The sequence below is a fragment of the Sceloporus undulatus genome, chromosome 6 (assembly GCF_019175285.1).
Source record: "Sceloporus undulatus isolate JIND9_A2432 ecotype Alabama chromosome 6, SceUnd_v1.1, whole genome shotgun sequence".
Classification (NCBI taxonomy): domain Eukaryota; kingdom Metazoa; phylum Chordata; class Lepidosauria; order Squamata; family Phrynosomatidae; genus Sceloporus; species Sceloporus undulatus.
In genome coordinates, this window is record NC_056527.1 from 96,725,461 (window position 1) to 96,745,257 (window position 19,797).

At 43.4% G+C, this 19,797-nt stretch overlaps 1 protein-coding gene across 1 annotated transcript in view; it reads right to left on the reverse strand.

Annotated features, from left to right (window-relative positions):
• MPP3 (membrane palmitoylated protein 3) overlaps positions 1-9,314 on the reverse strand; it is an 81,106-nt gene extending 71,792 nt beyond the window's left edge. The window contains 1 exon segment of the mRNA XM_042477430.1: positions 9,187-9,314. The gene's annotated coding sequence lies outside the window, so the exon portion shown is untranslated.
• Positions 9,315-19,797: the final 10,483 nt, after the last annotated feature.

Sequence of the window (19,797 nt, forward strand, 5' to 3'; positions counted from 1 at the left end):
GCAATCGGCGGCAGGACCAGGCTGGGGCCGGTCCCAAGGCCTTGCCGGGCCGCATCCGGCCCGCGGGCCGCACGTTGCCTACCCCTGCCCTAGTATGTAACAATGCCACCATCATGGCAGCCTCCTGTCCACATGGGGCCACCATTATGACACAAGCACAGTGCAGTGTCTGCATGTTATGGCGCCGTGCTTGCATCATCGATGCATAACAGTGCGCCAATGGCGCACTCCTGGCATCCGTTGCACCAAAAAGAACCTGTTTTAGCTGGTTCTTTTTAGTACAGAAGGAGGCCATCCAGTTTGGCTGCTGCAGCCTCCCTCAGGAGCAAAAACAGGTGTCTCCAGCCCAACCTTTCGGGGAGGTCTGTCAAGCCTGGGACGTTCTGGGAGCTGTAATCTAAAAGAATATTCACACCTTTTGCCCTCAGATGACCAAATTTCCTCCCTTCAAACGATCTGCACAGAATTTCTAAGGAAGAAAATTTTGTCTGAAGCTCCCCTAGACAAAAGTCAAACATGTTTTCCTATTAAGTCAGGACGAATGTTTTACTGCCTTTTTATGATGCACAGCTGGGACATACTGTAGGTGCTGTTGGACTCTAGTTCCCTGGAGTCAGCTTGATATCCTAATCTGAAAAGCTATAGGTTCCCTAGACTTGTTGTACAGTCAGCCCTCTGTATCCACGGATTCTTTATCCACGGATTCAACATCCACAGCTTGAAAGGATTTAAAATATTTAAAGTCCAAAAAGTAAACTTTGATTTTGCCATTTTATATAACGGACACCATTTTACTTCCATTGTATTTAATGGGACTTGAGCATCCAGCTATTTTGTTATCAACGGGGGGCCCTGGAACCAAACCCCAGCAGACACCAAGAGCTTACTGTACAGCTTTTGCTCCCATCATACAATAATGGAGATGTTAGACTCCAGTTTAAAAAAAACATGTGAATTCAGCTTTATTAAGTACCATCTACTCAGCAACTCCAAGGTGGCCAAAGAGAACCGCCACAGTTTCAAAGAGACCCAACACAAATGCATTGAGTTCAATCTTTTCCCAGATTTCTGTTCAAGTTTTCTTAAAGGGGCAGAAGTACAGTATCATAACAAGAGTCAGTTTGTTGTAGCAGTGTTGAACATTGGACTATGACTCTACAGACCATAGTTCAATTCCCTGCACAGTCATGGAAACCAACTGGGTGACCTTTAGTGAGTCACAAACTCTCAACCCCAGAAAACCCCATGACAGGGTCTCCTTAGTCACCATAAGTTGGAAACAACTTGAAGGTACACAACAACAAACAAAGCATCATAATATAATAACAATAAACAAAGACAATAGCTTGAAATTAAAAGAAAATAATTAATTCCATTGCTTTTCGCAGACACACCAAATTCAGAAGCAGCAAGTGTGAGCACCTTCTTTCAACCCAAAGGTCAAACTCAGTTTAAGAAGGGCCAAAGGTAAAAGGGAGGCACCAAGCATTACATCATATTATAGCTTAAATCTCTTACTACATCGTAGGAGAGGGATTTCAGCCTTTTAGAGTGGATGGGATGCACCAAAGCTTGGAAACAACAAATGGGGAAGGGACTATATGCATATCATATTGGAACCCCAGGAGGTTTTCTATTCCTGAAATAGAGTAGCCATGCAGTATAGTGACCAAGCCATTGCACTCATGAACATTTTGTAATGCAGCACCAATGCAAGCTTTCAGTTTTGTGTTGCTTATTAAGAAGACGTAGGGTACTGTGGCTGGGCTGAGGAATGTGTGGTCCCTCCAGATATCACTAAACTCCCATCGGTCCTAGCCACCATAGCCAATGGTGAAGGATAACCTGTGCTGTTTAGAGTTACACCTTCTCCAGAAATGTCCTTTGGGTGTGAGCATCCTGGTGCATTCACCATGAATGGGATATCTGCAGATATTGTTACTTTTCTGAAGTATAAATCCCAGCACCCTTTGGACAACATCTAAGGGATTCTGGGAGTGGTCATTTCCAAACTCTGGCTTACCTCATTAGATCATAAAACCAGTGAACCTCCAAAATGGAAATAAATAAAGAATGCCATGATGCACTTATAATATTACAGCATGTGCACTACACTTTCTGCCACATATGTGTGTGTGTGTGTGTATGTGTGTGTGTGTGACATTTTGTGCAAACAAGATTACCAAATAAGGACAGAACTACCACCCCTCCTAAATGCTTTGGCAGCAGGGTTAAATTTCTATCCTGACAGGCCCCTGGGAATGTTCTAGGCTTATTCTCCCCACAATGATGGAGAACTATAATTTTAAAAGGTCTTGAGCTGACTGCTATTACATAATTTCTTCCATTTCCACCAAGTCCTCCTGCTTTATTAAGGACCTTAGATGACCCACTTCCAGCAGTATTTGGTCCCTATGAAGTGATGCTTCATTGCTTTACACAAGTTCTCAAGCGCAGAAACTGCTGGGGAGGGACTACACTTCAGTAATAATGCACATGCTAGACACATAGTAGGTTTTTAGTTCAATTCTTAGCCTCTGCAGTTCAAATAACAAATAGCATTTCATCAAAATTTTGAAAAGATACATTTTAGGAATGCAGTTCCCCAAATATCTCAAACAATGGCTAGGAGATTCTAGGAAAAGTAGTCAGGAAGGGAAACATTTCCAAGCTCTGCATTTTATGTGAAAATCCTCTGCCTGTGATGTGAAAGAGGATCTCTGTCTCTTCTTACCACTTCAATCCAAGGGATCTGTCTCTGTTCTAAACCTGTACCTGTCAACAGTGACAGACTGGATGAGGATTAACAAATTGAAACTAAACCCACACAAGACAGAGGTGCTCTTTGTCAGTCAAAAGGTAGAGCAGGGCATAAGCATTCAGGCTGTGCTGGATGGGGTTACACTCCCCCTGAAGACAAAGTCCATCGCTTGGGTGCACTCCAAGATTCAGCCCTGGCCCTGGACACTCAGGTTTCTGCAATGCTCAGTAGTGCATTTGCACAGTTAAAGCAGTGCCTCAGCTGCACCTGTTCCTTGAGACATCTAACTTGGCCACATGACACATGCCTTAGTTACATCCCAATTGGACTATTAAAATGCACAAAATGTAGGGCCATCTTTGAAGAATGTTCAGAAACTTCAACTGGTCCAAAGAGCTGTAGTCAGATTGTGTTGGAAGGTTTTTGCATTCTCCTTCCCCCAATTTAGATAGATAGGGATTTCCTGCATGCAAATGGGCCTCCCCCCCTCTCTCTCTCATACACACACATTCAAACTATCCATGTGATTTAGGTCACTCCCCCTTTGGGACTAACCGACTCTCTCTCAAAGATTTTCAACTGAACTGTTGGTCCTCCACCTTCTTCCTCTCTCAACTTTCTTTGGAAAGATGGTGAAATAAAGATTTATTTTTACCTGAGCTAGATTAGGATACAGCTTCTATATAAATATAGATTAAAGCCATTAGTAAACTTTTGTTTGGAACTACAAGCTACTTGTGTTGTTTTTGGAGTCAGTGTCAGTTCATAGGGAAGCATAGTTAGACAAAGGCACATTTCTGCTACTCTGGTGATTTAAAGCTAACAGGCTTGGCTTTGACATTATTGGTATTTCAATATTTTTGTTTCCTTACCAAAGGCTGAAGCCTTATGAAATTTGAATTACCCTACATTTTTCTAACAGGTGCTGGTCACAGGCAGCACAAATGCCTTTGCTTCAACAGTTCCACTGGCTGCTGGTTCGTGTCTAAGTGTCTTTATTGTAATATTCTGCCTTTTTGTAAGCTGTCTTGAGTCCCACACTGGAAGAAAGGCAGGAGATAAAGTGATAGATGGGCAAATGGATGAATGGACAGTCAATACCAGTCAGAATAAATCAACATTGATTGGTTATTCCAAGTTTCAGCCATTCAAATGCAGTTTTTTGTGGGTTTTTCGGGCTATGTGGCCATGTTCTAGCAGAGTTTCTTCCTGACGTTTCGCCAGCATCTGTGGCTAGCATCTTCTGAGAATGCTTTGCCTGGAAACTCTGCTAAAACATGGCCACATAGCCCAAAAAACCCACAAAAAACTATGGATGCCGGCCATGAAAGCCTTTGACTTCACATTCAAATGCACTTTAATGCCCTTCATTCAAAATAATCATTCTGTTTGAAGTGAGGAAAATTCTAGTCCAACACATCCAGATGACACCAGTTTAAAGAAGGCTGAAGCAGGCAATATTAGACTCAACAAACCATGAGTCTGGCCTCATGGAAGACAACTGCTTATGCTTCAGTGAGCCAAAACAGCTCTACCTGCTGGCTGGCAGCTCTACCATGAGGAAGCTTGAAGTTACAGAGGGATAATTTCCTATCTCTAGGGCCTGGTACAGACCGCCCAAAAAGGGCAGTCTGCCGGTGCCTAGTTTTCCGCAGGGGGGAAAATGCAGCAGACAAACCATGCGGTTTTCCACTGAGGGAAAAAGAACCCGCAAAAAGCGGCACAATACTGATGCCACAGTGTGCCAGTGGTGCACTCACAACGTCAGTATCGCACTGTGACATGCGGATGCTAAGCATCTGTCATATCAAAATGGCGGCACCCATCTGTACAGGGCACTGCCATTTTGACGTACGGAATAAGTGCTAGGGTTACAGGGAGTCTGTAAGTGACACCCTGAGGCAACCCTAGCATGTCATCAAGACGTGCGTCGAGGCCTGTCTGTACTGGGCCTAGGTAAGGTAATTTGCTCACCTGCTCTGGCCTTCCTAGTTCTCATATATACTCAGGAATTAAAAGTTGTGCTTTTCAAATTTCCTAAGGCTTCAACCTTTGTGTTAAAGAAACAAAAAATATTTAATATGAAAAATATCAAAGCCAACCCTGTTAGGGTCCAGCTTTAAAGCAGCAGAGTAGCAGAAACATGTCCTTGTCTAACTATGCTTCTCTAAGAACTGGGACTGACCCAAAACAACACAAGTAACTTGCTGTTTAAACAAAAGTTTACTAATGACTTTAATTTACATATACATAGAGGCTATATCCTAATCTAGCTAATAAATAGCACCTTTGAGACTAACTGAAAGAAAGTTGGAAGCATGAGATTTCGTAGACTACAGTCTACTTCCTCAGATGCATTAGTAGACTGTAGTCTACAAAAGCTCATGCTGCCAACTTCTTTCTTTCAATCAGTTTCCAGAGTGCTACAAGATCTCTCTACATACTGATCCTACAGACTAACATGACTACATCTTTGAATTCTAACTAATTAATCATTCAGTTAAAGAAGAAATCTTTATCTTACCATCTTTCCAAAGCAAGTTGAGAGAGGAGGAAGACAGAAAACCCAACAGGTTGGCAGAAAATCTCTGTATTTGTGACAGTCAGCTTTCCAAAAGGGGGAGTAACTGTAATCTTGCAAACATCCCATGATTTGTTTACCAGATCACAATGTTATTGCCCTGTGATTCAGTAGGAGCAAATGGGATGTTTGCAAGAGGAGAGACAGAAGGATTTGCATGCAAGAAAATCTATCTATCTAAGGAAGGGAAGAGAGAATGCAAAAAATCTTCCAACACTGCCATCCACACCACAACATACAAATATCCAGAGCCCAGGAAAGATACATTTTTTGGACTACAACTCAAAGAACACCCTGCCCACCAAGCAGATTTTGGAACAATCTCTAGCCTCAAAAGGCCTTAAACCATCTGCCACTTTCTACAGGTCACGCCAACAGTCAAGACAAAGTGCAATACCTCCAGCCAGTCAACAACAATAGTTATTATCCCAGAAGATGGCTATGTGCTCTTGCTCTTCTTTTGGGCTTCCCATAAGAAGATGTCCGGTGTACCATGGTGGAAAAGATGATGCTGGACAAGATGGGTCTTTGATCTGATGCACCAAGGATCTCCTTGGAACTAGGTCAAAACATTTTGCAGCCTGAGGCAAAGAACATGATTCCATTTCACTAACATTCTTCACAAAAAATCTTGCAGCACTCCTGAAGGCAGCAGGTTAGTTTAGGGCAAGGGTAGGCAAAGTGTGTGCAGTGGGTCATATACAGCCCCCCTCAAACCTGTTTAACCCAAAGGGTTACAAAATAGAAAGAAAGGAGGTCTATTTTAGGCCAACGAGACACCTTTCTTAAAACAGTAAGTGACCTGGAAGTGACTTCTGAGTCTACTTCTTGTTGTTTAAAAAAAGGCCCAGAGGAAGCAAAAACATGTTAATAAAATCCCCCCCCCCAATGTTCCCTAAGGGATATTCCCTTCCTTTCTCACACACCTGTACCACACTGCTATGTAATATTTTGATGTGGTGGAAATTCCTTGTTGAAATTAAAAAAGCTATAGAAAGATGGAGTCACCTTTGTCAGCCAGAGAGATGGTTTTGAAATAAAGGCTTGGAGTTTAGGAAAACTAGAGCAAAGGAATAGTGAGTGCATCTTGACCTAGATGGAAGCTGGCACCAGCAGAAAGACATAACATAAACTACTGAGATAAGGATACATAGTAGACATTCAGAAGCAAGGTTAGAAGGAAGGCTAAAGGAGGGGGTAAGGCGTGATGATGCAGTTTTAATGTATGCATGTATTTCTGTTCTGATTGTAAGAATTCTGTATGTTTAAATTGTAATTAGCCAATCAGGTGTATTGAAGAAGCCTCTTTGTCTTGAATAATATAAAAAGAGCCATTTTGTCTTGTTCGGGGTTCTCAGCTTTTGGAACTTGAATTCCACTGAGTTCAATGTTTTCCTTTGTCGACAACTGGAAATAAACTTATGGATTTTCAATTACTAGGTCCTCTTGCGAATTCCTTGATCTGCAAATCCTAGAAATCTAAGTTTCCTGAAATTTCTGTTACATTGATATAGATGGAGATGTTCTCTCTCTCAGACACACACACATATGGGCATGCCAACAAACATTAGAGCCTGGGCCAATCCCACCATTAGGCAGAATGAGGCAGCTGCTTTAGGAAACAACTGCTGTGTGGTATTGATGGACAAAGATGAGTGTCCAGACAGCCTACTCTGAAACTCCTTAAGTTAGCCTCCTGCACTCAAGTATTCTGGAAATGCGGTCTCATTGCCAGTGCAAAAATCAAATTCAGCAGCCAGTTTGGACAGCTTCTGTAGGTTGAAAGGACTGAAGGCCATCTTCTCCTTTCCCACACTCAGCAAAACGTCTTGGGCCAGCTCAGAAGAGGCCTTCTTTTTATCATCCCTCTCTTCCAGCAACATTTATTCCTCCCTAAGCCCTTTCCTTGAGTTCCCTTTGTTCTCCAGTTACTGCTGGCTTTGCTTTCTTCCCTCTTACACACCAATGTTCCTTTAGAAAGCCCAGTCCATCTAACCAGTATATTCAGTACAGACTGAAAGCAGGTCTATAAAGTTTGGCAACATTTTTATTCCTACTCGGAAATACTGAGGATTGAACCTGGGAGCTTCTGCATGCGGAGCATGTGCTCTGCCGCTGATCTGCAAGCCCTCCAAATGATGTCAGCAATACATCTGAGCATGTGTAGTGCAATGTCCCTACTCCATGAATTACCACAGCTCATCCCACAAAGCGCATAAACCACATGCTAGCCATAAGTTGACAAACAACTTGAAGGCACATATATACATACACACACATACACCTAAAACCAAGCAAACAAAGATGGACCGCTGATTTCTATAGGTATGCCAACACTGTAGAAATAATACCATTTGACACCACTTTATGTGCTGTAGCTCCAGTGTGGTATAGTGGTTTGAGTGTTGGACTACAACTCTGGAGATCAGGATTCAATTCCCTGCTCAGCCATAAAACCCACTGGGGGACATTGGCCAAGTCACACTCTCTCAGCCTCAGGTGAAGACAATGCCAAACCTCCTCTGAACAAATCTTGTTATGAAAACCCCATAATAGTTCATCTTAGGGTCGCCATAAATCAAAACAACAACAAGCTCCATCCTATGGAATCCTGGGCTTTGTAGTTTTACAAGGTCTTTAGCCTTTTCTGCTACAGCAAGCAGATGCTTCACAAAACTACATATCCCTGGATTCTGTAGGATAAAGCCATGGCAATTAAAGTGGTGTCAACCTGCATTATTTGTACAGTATGGATGCATCCTACCTCAGTAGAGTATTCATCTCAGATATCCAGAGAGCTATCCATGGTGCTGCAATCTACCCTCAAAAGATCCCAAGGCTTTGTATAGCTCCTTAAAATGAACAAACTCGTTCTGAGGACACTTGCCAAGAAACCCCCATCATACATTGAGCGTCTTAGGGTCGCCATAGGTCAGAAACAACTTGAAGACACATAACACCTTTGTCTGACAAAGAAGCTGGTGGAGCTTTGGAAGTTTGCAGCACGTATTTTGTGCATTTTGGGGTGTTCTTGTTCCTTGAAATGAAGACACCCATGACACACCCCATTGCTTGGGGGGTCTGAAGAGACCCCCCCAGTTCTTTCTCCCCATGCACCCAATCTGTAGCCCCTATCTTGAAATGGGCAAACTAGGGCCAAAGGCTGACCATTAGAAGCAGCTTTAGGCCATGGTCATCATGAGCAAGCATCTCTTGAGGAAGGAGGAGGGATGCTCTTTCCCCACTCCACTCCAAAAAAGAAAACCCTCAAAAATAGAGGACGCTTTGGAAAGAAGGTTGGAATGGAGGGCAGGTCTTGGGGAAAGGAGGATGTCTAGTCACCCTGGACTAGATGTCCAGACTGTCCAGGAGGACAAAATGTAGGGCCTTCAAGAAAAAGGTTGGCATTACAAATTGAAAGGTTGAAATAAAAACATCATAGAAACATAAACTCATGCTTCTCAGTCATGCTCAAAATGGAGGACAGTTTGAAATTCCAAGAAAGTTGGAATGGAGGGCAGGTCTTGGGGAAAGGAGCAACTCTGGTCCCCCTGCATTCATGCAAATATGAACCCATGCTCAAAAGGGAGGCCAGTTGGGCCCTGCTCTTGCCAAGGAGGTGGAGATGGAGGGCAGCAGGTCCTGGGGGAAGGAGGACGCCTGGTCAGGCTGAGGCTTTGAAGGAGGAGGGGGAGGAATGGAGGCAGGAAAGGGAGGGAGAAGGGGGCCTGGGAGTGGGGCTGAGCCCCTGTCCATGATCCCTCCCTGGGCCTGCTTGGGCCTCTCCATCCCTCCATCCCTCCATCCTCCTTCCTCTTCCTCCTCAGGGCCCTGCCAAGCTTACCCCAGCCTGGCCTCTCCTCCTGGCTCTCGATGCCTAGAGACCGGGGGCCCTTGCGGTGCTGAGAGAGAGCATCAGCCGGGCCTCCTCTTCCTCTCCTCCTTCTCCTTCCTCCTCCTCCTCCTCCTCCTTTGCCTTGGCAGCAGGGCGCGCCTCTCTTTGCTCATGCGCTGCTCTGCTCAAGGACTGCACTTGACTGGAAGGAAGGGAAGGCAGGCAGGCAGAGCAGAGCAGAGCAGAGCAGGCAGCAGACACCCTGCCCTCCTGCTTTTGTCCCCCGCCCTCTTTTGCCAGGACCTGTCCTCCCTTTCAGCCTCCTGCCCAAAAAAGATTCCACCAAGTCCTCCATTCTGAGCATGATTGAAAAGCATGGGCCTACTCCAGGGTGACCCCAGGTCCTCCTTTTCCAGGACCTGTCCTCCATTTCTGCCACCTGCCCAAGAGGGATTCCCCCAAGCCCTCCCTTTTTGAGCAGGACTGAGAAGCATGGCATTACGCCAGGATGATCAGAGGTCCTCCTTTTCCAGGACCTGGCCTCCCTTTCAGCCTTCTATCCAGGAGGAAATCCAAAATGCCCTCCCTTCTGAGTGTGACTAAGAAGCATGGCTTTCTATTCCTATGAGTGGTTTTCTAAGCTTTTAGTTTGCACCTTTTTGTTGAATGTCCTACATTTTGGGGTGCCTTGTCATCCTTGGCAAATCCTTGCTAGGACATCTGGTCCAGGGCAAGCAGAGGTCCTCCTTTTGCAGGACATGTCAGACATTTCAACCGCCTCTGCAGGAGGAATTCCTCAACATCCTCCATTTTGAGCATGCCTACAAAACATGATTTTATGTCTATATTAGTACAGGGTAACCTTTCTCAGGACCTGCCCTACATGTCAGCCTTCTGTCCAGGATGAATTCCCAAATGTCCGCCATTTTGAGCATGATCAAGAAGCATGGACTTATATTTCTAAGAATGTTTTTAGTTTCTATTTGGTAATGGCCTCCCTTTTTCTCAAAGGCCCTAAATTTACATTGCCTTGTCCCCCTTTGCAATTATTACATCTGGTAATACTCTGCTCAGAGAGCCAGCATGGCATAGTGGTTGGAGTATTGGAGTATGGCAGGGGTAGGCAACCTTTTTGAGCCGGGGGCCGGGTTGCTGTCCCTCAGACAACTGGGGGGGCCGAGGCCAAAAAATAAATAATTAATTTTAAAAAATAAAAAAAAATAAATATATAAATAAACCAGGACAAATGTAGGACAAAATTTTCAAATGGAAGACACTTTTTAAAAAAAAATGGAGGACACACGAAAAAATTTGCTGATTTTTTAACAAATGTTAATATAAATGCATGTTTCTGAGGCTTCTATAGACAATTGCCCCCCAAAAGCCCCGGTGGCAATCGGTGGCAGGACCAGGCTGGGGCCGGTCCCAAGGCCTTGTCGGAAGGAAGGAAGGTGCATTGTGTCTCTCAGAACACAGAATACATACATTGCAGCCAGCCAGGAGATCTTGCTATATATGCGAGTGTGTGTGTTGTTTGCCTTCAAGTCCTTTCCAACTTATGGCAACGTTAAGGTGAACTTACCAAGGGGTTTCCTTAGCAAGATTTCTTCAGAAGTGGTTTGCCATTGCCTTCCCGAGGCTGAGAACATGTGACTTGACCCAAGTCACCCAGTGGGTTTCTTGGCCAAACTGGGCATCAAACCCTGATCTTGAGTCATGGTCCAACACTCAACTACGCCAGGCTGGCTCTGTAATAACAATGAGGCATTTTGCTATTTGACATCGTGCTTATAGCAGCCTCCCCCAACTTGGCACCCTCTAAATGCACTGACTATAACACTCATCATCCCACCCAGTGGGAGGTGAATCATATTTTCTGGGGATGATGGGGGTTGTAGTCCAGCACATCTAGAGGGTGCCAAGTTCTTTGGAAGGGACTGGATTAGAGAGTACAGTATCATTCTTAAACTAGATAGGTTCATCTTCAGGTGCAACATTCCCAAAGAAACTGGGTGACCTTAGGTAGTCAAGATAAGGATCTTAGGATCATCTTCCACAACATTTAAGCTACCTCCTGAGGTTGTTGTGAAGATGAAGTGGTACCCCACTCTGAACATTTGGAAGAAAGATTTTAAAAATTGACAGTGATATCAATAATTAGCACTGATTGGTTATCTTATTTCTGTTGGTGTTTTCAACACAAAGAATGCTCTACTAATATATTCCCCAATTCTTCTCCCACTCTTCTCTATTGTTTTCCCACTGGTCAGTCAGCTAAGACTCCTCACAACAGGCAGCCAAGTATACTGCCATGAGCTGCCGTCCCTCCCTCACAGCCTTATAATATTTTGTGCAGTCCTTTTTCTTCCATGCATGAACTTTCTCAGCTTGTTATGTAACCAATGCTTGCTTTTTCCCTCCTCTCTCCCCGATGCTAATGAAGTCGTATTAAGAAAAGCAAGGATTTGGTGTGATCCTTCATACTAGAAGACAAAACAAAGATCTGTATTTTTATTTTTACTTTTCCCCCTATGCTCTGTAGTGTGTGTGTGTGTGTGTGCATGCATTCTGTGCAGCAGCATAAATACATTCAAAATAAATTTGACACGAAAGAAACCCAAATTAGGATGTTTCATACAACTTATTCTGCTTCCAGGCTGCCAGTGTTGTTGTTGTTGCTTTAAGGAGAAAATAAAATGTGGAATTAGCCTGTACATAATGCTGGCACACGCTTGGTGTTGTTTACGCAGGGAATTAGCCTGTACATGATGTTGGCACATGCTTGGTGTTTTATACATAATACACATGGTGTTGTGACTCCATCATGATTCAAGGGTCTTCAGCACATCTTAATTTGCAGTGACACAGTTTATTTATTTGAGAAGCACAAAGCATCCAGAATGGAAATGCAGTGTTAACAACATGCTTCTTTCTTCTTTTCTTACTGCAAAAGAATGCTTTGTACCTGTTCTAAGTGTGATTTCCATATGGCAAGCCTGAGCTGCTGCAGGATGGGGGTGTGATTCATTGTCTTGTTTCCTTTCCACCCTGGACTCTGCAAATGCACAAAGATGACATTTGATGAAGTGGGATCTAATCCACGAAGCCTGGGGCTACGACAAATTTGTCAGTCCTCAAGTTGCCATGGGACTTGTCTTTGTTTTTTGCTGCAGCAGACTAACACGGCAATCCTTTGGAAAGGAAAATGATAGTTTATTACTGGATAGCAAACAAATATTTTATAGGAAGAACCAACATTCCAAATCTTCGTAGCAGTCCTTGGGAAACATTGGCCTAAATCCTGTTGTTAGTCCTGATTAGAGAAGCCCCATTGAATCAATGGGATTTGCCTATACACTGACTCTCCACTCAACAATTGATTGAATGGGTCTACTCAAACTGAAACTAATAAACATTGCTTTTTAGGGACATAGGCCTGGTACATACCGCCAATAAGCGGCGTACCAGGGCCGATTCTAGGGTTAGGGACCATGGGGCAACCACACAATCCCTAATCTTAGAACGCAATGATGGCATAACAATGGCAGCGCCCTATATATATGGGTGCCGCCATTGTTATGTAAGTGCTGCGTGGTGTCTTCATGTTGCCACGTGGTGCTTATGTAACAAGTGCACCAGTGGCACACTTGTTACACTGCCCCTGTGGCTTTAAAAGAACCTGCTTTTCGCGGGTTCTTTTTCCGCTGGAGGGAAGCTGCATGGTGGGCGGCTGCACCTTTCCTCCAGAGGAAAAACAGGCACCAGCAGGCCACCGTTTTTCAGCGGTCTGTACTGCACCTATAACTCCCAGAATCCCCTAGCTAGCAGGGGAGTTATACTTTAAAAAATTATCCCCCCACACCTCAAGCTATATTCCATAGCTAGCAAGATCTGGACAGTAATGTGCTCTCAGTTTTCAAGGGAGATCATTGGAACAAGAAACATTCTTGTTCGTAATCTTCTCAGCATTTTGTTATTGTGTGCTTTTATGGTGACCCTAAGACGAACCTATCACTGGGTTTTCTTGGCAAGTTTCTTCAGAGGAGGCTTGCCACTGTCATTTTCTGAGGCTGAGAGAGTGCGACTTGCCCAAGGTCATCCAGTGGGTTTCATGGCCAAGCTGGGATTCAAACCCCACTCTCCAGAATCATATTCCAATGCTCAAACCACTATGCCAGGCTGGCTCCCTCTTCTAAGTACTAGATGCTGTAAAAAGAAAGAAAGAAAGAAAGAAAGAAAGAAAGAAAGAAAGAAAGATTATGGTCTTGTACTTTCATCAGCCCCTTTTAAGAGTTTCCTTTCCTCTGCCAAGTTCTGGTAACTGCTGCAATTGTTAAAATCTAAGCACCTCATCCATGTAAATTGCAGGTAAATTGCTCTCTCTAGAACAGGCTTATAGCCTGCCTAGACAGCTACCTAACAGGCAATCACCTCCAGCTTATTATCCTTGCAGACAAGCATGCCCAGACTGGTCAAGGAAACGTCTGCACTGGATAGCAGATTCTTAGCTCATCAACTTGAGTTAGGAGGTTTGTGTTAATGGAACTGTAGCTGATAAACAGTCTTCATTTAAAGTTGCTCTGCCCATACTGGTTATATCCCATCTCCAACTTTAAATATACACCTCCACACACACACCTAAAGACCCCAAAACTGAATTCCATGATGTCGTTGAAGGTGTAGACCTTGTGTTTCTCATGCTATAACAAATTATATTCTTATCAGAACACACAGCTATTTGTTATGCTGCTCCTTGGCAGTTCATAACCTGCACGTCGTCTTTCCTCTTCCATTCCCCCGTCTTGTATTTCTTTTCACTTGAAAAGACAAACTCAGAAAGAATTCTGCTTTGTCTTTTCTTTCTTTCTTTCTTTCTTTCTTTCTTTCTTTCTTTCAGCCTGAATGTCAGACCTGAATCCCCAGTGTCTGTGAATTCCTCTGGTTTCTTGCTGAAGAATGGCTGAGATCTGGCTCTCTGATTCTGGAGAGAAAGGTGGGGACTAAGGCCAATGCTACACATCACTCAGAGCTTAGGAACAGTTCTTTGTCTACTACCAATCCAAGAATCCAACACCGAGCATGGCTGGTAGCACCAGAAGCATCTCTGCTTATATCGCATCTGGCACCAAATACTGAAGAAAATGATTAACTGCAGTCTTGAGCCTTCAGCAACCGTTTATAGGTGTGAGCAATGGTCATGCTGGTTGAGGAATTCAAGGAGCTGCGGTACAAAAAAGTAACTCTTCCAGGCTCTGAATTATCACCACCCAAGCATGTTTCCAAATGATCTTTGCTCCTCTGCTAGCCCTGGAATGGGATATCTTGCAAGAGAAAATTGCCCCAACTCTGAGCAGTGGACAGGACAGACCTGAGTGGTCTCAAGACATTTTGCTGCCTAACATTCAACAAGATAACACATCCTCTCATTCTATGTCCAGTACCTGATAAGACTGGTAATTAAAACATTATTTAACATTAGTGATAGCGCAGTTATTTCCACCACACCTGAAGGCAGTAGGCTAATAGGAGACGTAGGACAGGCAATATGGCCCATGGCTATTTTCTCCTATCTCCTTCTCCTTCCTCCCAGCATTTGAGACTTAAGATGGTCACCTAACTGTGCTTTATGGTAGGGCTGCCTCTGGAGGAACAAAATGGGTTACAAAAATGAACAGGTTATGCTATGGAGATGCTTAACCAGACGCACGGCCTGACATCTAACTGTATCTGTTGAGATTACCAAAGTAGAAGGCCTGGAAAGAACACCCCAGGAGTCACATTGCTCTGAAGAACTGGCTTCATTTAACACCAGGGCTATTATAGCATTCTGTCATGATTTGAGTGTTGGACTAGGACACTGGAGGCCAGGGTTCAAATCCCCACTCAGCTATGAAAACCCAGTGGGTGGCCCTGGGCAAGTACCCTCTCTCAGCATCTGAGCATGGCAATGGCAAACCCCCTCTGAAGAAACTTGCCAATAAAACCCTGTGATAGGTTCACCTCTTCAGGCCATTATAAGTCAAAAATGACTTGAAGGCACAGGACACACACATTATGCTCCCCAGCACCTGCAGACTGTTTACAATACAGGTGAGACACTGCAGGAAACAATGAAGAAGCAACAGAGTTCTAAGCAGCAGGATAGAGCTCTACCCCATAAAGAACTGGGTATAGCATGACTGTAAGATGGCCTAAACATGATACAAAGCCTCATAGCTCATCCAGACAGGGCAAATGTATCAGGAGATTGTAGTATTTGTTGCTTTAGATCTTAGAATTTTTTAAATGTCCAAATGATGTTTCTTCTGTCCCACGTTATTTTCTGACAGTTCTGAATACCAGCCGCATAATTTTATTCTAAACCTCAAGTGGGTTTCTCTCTTTTTTCTTTCTTTTTTGAGGTGCATCAGAATAATATGTACCCTTCTCTTCCTTTGAAAAAAAGAGTTACAATGCTATAGTGCTCCAGTGAAATGGTACATTTGCACTATAGTTCTATGACTCCTTTTTAAAATTTAAGAAAAAATGAGAAGAAAAAATGTGGTTTAAATCATAGGACTACACTAGCAAACTCTGTCCTTTTTAAAAAAACTCTTGAAGAGCCTTAAAACAGATCCCAGAAATCACTTCAAACAGCCCCCCCCCCCCCAAAAAAAAAGATTGTAATGGGAAGGCAGGGACTGAAACAAGCAGCAAAACCCCACAAAATGCAAAAAGCAATATAGTGAGAACTCAAGACTTCTTCAGACCTTTCTAGAAAAGTCCGCAGCTGAGCACCAGATCTTGTGAAAATGAATTTCTTTTTGGAGATGTCTATGGTCCTGTAACTCTAGCCAGTCTTCCTCTTTGGCTAAATTTTGTTGCTGTTCAGAGGAGGTTTACCATTGCCTTCCCCTGAGGCTGAGAGTATGTGACTTGCCCAAGGTCACACAATGGGTCTTCTAGAAGCTGGTGCCCTCCATATCTGGGGAGATGGGACTTGTATTTCAACACATCTGGGGACACTGGTTTGAGGAAGGCTCCTGTAGTTGCTGACATAGGTTTGAGATTCAAGATTATAAGATGGGATCTTTCTTTCTTTCTTTCTTTCTTTCTTTCTCTGGCATGCTATCACTTTCTTAGTCACATTTTGGTTTTCTGGGTTGTTTTTGTCAATGCTGAAAATTTTCTGTCCTATTTTATGATGTTATCCTCAGGGGGCTGTATAAAGTATTTTATGGATTTGGTTTTATTGTACGTACTTTTTTTAAAAAATTGCAGCAAGTCACTTAGTTTCTTTCAGGGAAGGCTGGCGTACAAGCCTTCAGAATACTAATAAACTATCCACAAAGACTGGAATATCTGATATTGTAGGGGTAAGAATGTGTAGATTTTTGTATATTGTTGGAATACATCTCCCATCTTCCCTGATCACTGGCCATGTTATCTGGGGCTGTTGGGGAGTCCAACAACTATACAAGGATGATAGGTTGCTTGTATGGTCTCTGATTTTATTCTCTGCATATGGCCATCCTCCAGTATTGATTATTAACCTGCCCCTGCAGCATAACAGTGACCTGACTATGATTTAGTTCATTCTACTGAGTTAGCTGGATTCATGCTATGTTTTTTTTCCTCCCCACATCAGCACTCTGGTTTTCCTATTGGAGCTCAAGGAAGGATACATGGGGCTTCCCAAATGTCTTCTCACAAGACACTAACCAAATCCAGATTGATTTAGCTTCATCATTTTGTACAAATTGAGGGAGGCATTTTTGGAGGGGAGGATTTTTGAAGTGGAGGACCTGGGGAAAAGCTTTCATCCTCCCTCAAGCATTATGATAACAAAGAAAAGAAGAAATTTAGTTTGTTATTTTAACACTGTTACCATTTCATTAGATGTAATTGACGTTTTAATTAAAGTTAGATATGATTTCATCCATCCTGTAATTTTGCACAATTCGGCTAATGAACTTCTCAAATGCATTGCATCCATTTTCCATAACTCACTTTGCATCCAGTAGTTCTGGCCTTTCAGCTGATATACTTATCAGCTCATACCTGTGATCAGGTGGTAGTTGATGACTTTGCAGAACATCAAATGCTATTTAGTGACAGGAAAGGAATATATTTGAACACACAAAGACAGAGTGTTTGAAAGAGCTAGAGCCTACTCCCCACTTCATTCCCTCTAGGACATACCACACCACTCCAAGATCAGGCCAAACTGAACTTATTTCAACTAGAAAATGGCAACACTGAATTTGGTGAGTTAGTTGCTCCACATGGTAGTACAGCAGGAGATATTCTAATAGGATCTCCTGATACGACAGATCTGATTCTGTTCATCAGGATTGATCCAAGACATTTTGCTGCCTGAGGCAGAGCAGGAAATGAGACACCATCTACTCAGCCAACTCAAGTTCCATCCTATTTAAAGCCAAGAATGTCACACTGCTTGGACAGAAAATCCCACACACACCTCTCTTCTTCCCTCCTAGCAATAAATCTATTACAGCACCTTTCTTCGTCCCTGGCAGCAATAAATCTATTACAGAAAATTAAATAAACCAGTCATCTGTTGCTTCTTCATGACATGCAAAATCCACTGCCTGGGGCAGTTGGCTCACTCCACCTAACAGTAGAGCTGGCCTTGCTATTCTTTGTGCAGAATGCATAGCCTCTCAGTTGTTTCCAGCTTAACTATTCTAGCTCTCCTCTGGTCAGTTTTGGCCATTGTTTTTCTGATTTTTTTCTTCCATGCTTAAAACTGAACAGAGAAAGTTCTCTGCCTATGTTTCCCTCCCTTCCCCATCGACCTCCCTTCCTTTTCTCTCCTTGTAGTCATCGCTCTTATTTAGATGGACTGCACATTCACATGGAGAGAAGGGAAACAATTTTCTGTACCGCAGACAAATGACAACACGGAGATAAAGCAAGCGGGTGCCCTGCCAAACCTTGACTCTGAGATTTCATTCCTGCATGCATGCTAATAAATGACTCTCAGATCCCCGCATGCCTGTGGCCCGGGCTGAAGGCTTGTTGCTGACAAGAGTGGAGCTTGCTGTCTTCATTCCTCCTCATGTTAACTAACAAGCATGCCAGAGATAACATAGCCAAGCTACCAACTGCAGGAAGGGATGTAGAAATGCTTTGAAGCCAAGTGGAGTATAAGCAGCTGATCTCACCTGCGGGATTCTCTACCTCACCAGAGAAGACAACCAACCCACTGGGAGCTTTTCAAAAAGCCTACCCTCAAAAAGACAGAAAATCCAACTCCCCTTCAGATAGCACCTAATTCCCATTGCAGACTGGTGGTCATGTGGGCTGGGGGAGTTTGTTGTTCTTATTGTAGTGTGCCTTCAAGTCATTTCCAAATCCTTGTGACGTCCCTAAGGTGAAGCTATTATGGAGTTTTATTGGCAAGATTTATTCAGAGGAGGTTTGCCATTGCCTGAGGCTGAGAGAGTATGGGTTTACATCGCTGAGCTGGGATTCAAACCCTGGTCTCCATAGTCATAGTCCAGCACTCAGACAACCACAAGAGTACAGGAGTTGTTTTGCAGGAGCTATAGTTTGCAAAAACTAAGTGACTCAAGGTCTGACTAGGAGGCTGCGATAGAAGAAAGCCGCGTCTCTGTGATGCTGTCTGATTGCTTTGTGCTTTGTGTTCACTATGCTGCTGAGGAAAAGTAAAACAGGGCACCTTATCCAATTTCAGTTCCAAGATTTATGACCTTTTACTCAGAACCAGAGATGGCAGTGGCCGTTATCATTGCAAAACTAGATGGCTTTTCAAAATACTGTAAACAAAATACATAAAACAAGAGGCCCTCTCCAGACAAGCACAAAATATAATAAAGGCAACAAAAGCAAAGACAAACAGAAAAGTTGGAGAGAGAAGACATAAACAGAATTAAATCTTCAGACCAATAAAGCTGGAGTTGGGTAACCTTTTCCTCTTGCTAGGGTCACATTTCCTCAGCGTTATTTTGTTGGAGGACATATGCAAGTAGTATGTTTGACCAAAGTTGGCACAGTTGCTGATGCCAGAGCCCCCCAACCCTTTCTCTTTCTTGCTCTTTAGCCATCCTTCTTCTTCTTCCTCTCTTTATCTTTCACTGAGGGAGCTGTGCAGATCATGTACCTAATAGCCTTATCTGTGACCCATCTTTTAGAGTATTTTTTAAAAAAACTATTTGGGGCCTCAACCCCCATCCCAATTGTCTTTAAATAACAAACGGAGTCCTCAAATACACACTTGGGGGGGGTGTTCACACACAGAAACAGACAGACGCACCATGCATGATGCAGTCACACTCAGTAATTTCCTTTCTTTGCTCTTCCCTCGTCTCATATACATGGGAAGGGGCACAGACTGACTACTGCAGGTCTCATTAATTCCCCTCCAAAAAAAGCACAGAACAAAATATTGAAAGGGGCTACTTTGGGCTAATTACATTTAGAAGGCTTTTGAAGGGATGATTTACCATTAGAGAAAGTAATTTTTTCTAGAGGACAAGTGGAGGTTGGGAGGGTGCATATTAGAGTCAGGGAGGACACTGAGAAGTTTTCTGCACTACCATGCACCATTCATCCATACAGAGACACAATCATACACTCAGACATAAGACAAGATCT